The sequence below is a fragment of the Raphanus sativus genome, chromosome 9, assembly GCF_000801105.2.
Source record: "Raphanus sativus cultivar WK10039 chromosome 9, ASM80110v3, whole genome shotgun sequence".
Lineage (NCBI taxonomy): Eukaryota > Viridiplantae > Streptophyta > Magnoliopsida > Brassicales > Brassicaceae > Raphanus > Raphanus sativus.
In genome coordinates, this window is record NC_079519.1 from 27,065,580 (window position 1) to 27,068,839 (window position 3,260).

Below are 3,260 nucleotides of genomic sequence, written 5' to 3' on the forward strand. Positions count from 1 at the left end.
TACACTCTTTAAAAATTACCAAAATATTTGTTAAATTATTAGTGAAATTTTTCATCGTAAAATATCCCGCGCTTCAAAAGCGCGGATCAAAATCTAGTAATAATATTAATTAACACATAGCCTTGGCCACAAAGACATAAGCTACGACTGGTTTCCATCAGTTACTATGTATTAATGCAATCTTATTATTATTATTAACTAGGTAAGGAACCCGTGCGATATCACACGGGAACTCATTTATAAATATAAATATGCTATATTTTATAAAATAACATTTAAAAAAAATATAATTGTTTTTAAGAAAATACATGTGTTACAAATTTGGAAGGATACGATTTTGCAACATTTTTAGTATTCTTAAAGGATGTATTTCTTCACAAGAGAAAAAATCTTTGAATAAACAAATACATGTTTTCATGTAAAATAAAATAAAATTGCATTAAACAGAGATAAAATTGAGAATAATAAAAATAAATTCTCATAAACTATTTGATTGTTACATGAAAAAAATACCGCATAACTTAAAAGTTTTAACATGTTGGTAAAGACACACACATTGAAGTTTATGTGCATGTTTTAAATTATTATTGTTAACTCATTTTATGAAAGATACAACTCTTATAATGGAAAAGAACAATTCTTAAAAATAAAAGAGTCTCTTATTAAGATATTATATCTACTTTATAAAATTTAATAGTTGTATGTTGAAAAAATAAAACTAATATCAGTTTATGAAAAGACATAACTCTTAAATAACATTAGATGAGATTCATATTATCAATAGATCATAAACGCAAAATAATTAGATAGAAAGTTTCAAATAATTTATCTTCATAAACGAAGCTTGAATTATCGAGAATGTTAGTGGCAGTGAATGGTGAATGATCGGAAGATAAAATATGGTTTAATAAAAAACGAATCAGGATTAAAATCAAAAATTGGAAAAGGAGGAATAGCACTGTTTATCAATATAACCAAAGGAAGAGATGCAAACCAGGGGTCACAAGACTCACAATTCAATTAAGAAACACAAATGCTTCATAGAGTCACAAAGCTTTGGTCAAACAAAAGGTAAGTCTAAACCGAGAAATCGCGGTTTCACCAAAACAGAGAAATCATGTTTTCCGCTAAAACCGAGAATTTTTTTTCCGCGAAAACCGAGAAATCACGTTTTTCCGCTAAAACCGGAAAATCGTGATTTCCCGCCAAAACCGGAAATCGTGATTTCCCGCCAAAACCGGAAAATCGTGCTTTCGGCCAAAACCGATAAATCATGTTTTCCGCCAAAATTGAGAAATCACGTTTTTCCGCCAAAATTTAGTTATTTTGTTTTCCGCCAAAAATTAAAATATCAAGTTTCTCCGCCAAAATAAAAAAATCATGTTTTCTCGCCAAAACTGAAAAATTAAATTACGTTCTATGCCAAAACCGAATATTATGTTTTTCATGCCAAAATGGTAAAATTACCTTTTTCCCGCCAAAATCGTATATTTACGTTTTTCCACCAAAACCATAAAAGTACGTTTTTCCGCTAAAACCGTAAAATTACGTTTTCCCGCCAAAACTATAAAATTACGTTTTCCCGCCAAAACGTAAAATTACATTTTCCGCTAAAATCGTAAACTTATGTTTTTCTATTAAATCGCAAAGTTTTGATTTTTCGTTAAAATTGTGTTTTTCAATAAATTGGAAAACTATATTTCTAGGAGGCCTATGGACACCCATTGTCCATTTGGTCGTTGCCCAGTTAGACCATAGACCAATTGGTCTTTTGTACAATTAGACCAATTAGCGTTCATAGCCTACCTAAACTAAATTGGACCGGTCTAATCCATGGACAGCCCAGCCCGCCCAGTTGACACCTCTAATTGATGTGCAGCTCATTCGTCTCTCTTTTTCAGAATTTCGTGATAGCGATCACAGGACATGGTTCAGCTTCAGAAGAGGACATTTGTAATGTTGATCACGCAGAGTTTTGGAAAGAAAGAAGTTCCTACCGTTGTTGGTCCTAACATGGTTCAGCTTCAGTTAGTATTGGAAAGATGCAAATATTGGAGTGTCGAGAAGAGGACAATGGTTAGATTGTTATGTGTTCTTCATCTTGCTGTCTATGGAATAGCTTCCTCACGTCATATTCTGGTAGAGGAGTCAACTTTTCCCATTCCCATTCCCCTATTTCTCTAGAGACAATTTTTCAATGGATTCACTTGATCTCCTATATCTTTTTTTCATAATTCTTTTTTTTGACCAAAACTTAAACTCCCAAATCAAATCATCTTCTCTCTTCAAAACAAAACCCTAACACCCCCTATGGATTAGTGAAACCATGGGCAAATATTTAAGTTCTATACCTTTCAAATTTGGAAAAAATATATTTTAAAATCGTTTTAAATCATATTTTGATGATTTTCGCGAAATTATGAAAAAACAATTTTTTGATTTTTGAAATATTTTTATCAAATTCTATAAATCAAATAAAAAATATTCACGTTTCCATTTTAATTTATGATTTTTTGTTTGATATATAAAATTAAAAAAATGTGCCCTGTAGAGATTGACATATGAAATAAATATAGGGAAATAAGGATTTGCCTCCCGTTAGAGTGTGCAAAGAGAGTTCTTGATTATGAAGCATTCCAGAGATACCACAAACAATTTTACCAGAGCCATGAGTGAAAAACGAAAACAATGAAAGACATAGGAGACGTAATCTCTCGCTAAAGAATGACACGTGATGTTCTTTTGTAGATTAGGGTTTTTTTCTTCTTTGGTTTAAATTAAGTTTTTGTTATGATTTGGTTAACTTAATTTATTGGTTAGAAATATTTTGGTTTAGTTCAATTTAAATTATATAAAATTTTAGAATTTAATGGTTAGATCCAGTTTTCAATAACCAGTTTGGTTAAGGTGAATTTAATTAATATGTGACTGAATAACTATAAAATCTGTCACCAAAGTATACAAAAATCTATCAAATTGTAATTACACATGTGGTCAAAGAATAAATAAATCTATCAAATCCATATTAAATATGTCAAAATTAAGTAAATTTATGGTCAAATGATAATAAATCAGTTGAAATCCAAATAAATCTGTCAAAAATAAGTAAATAGGTGGTCAAAACAAAAAAAAATCTATCAAAATTAGTAAATATGTGGTCAAAGAAACTAAATCTAATTAAATCTATGAATATTTAATAAATATTTTACCAAACATAACATATTTATGAAAATCTAATTGTCTATCGATTTTAAGGTAAG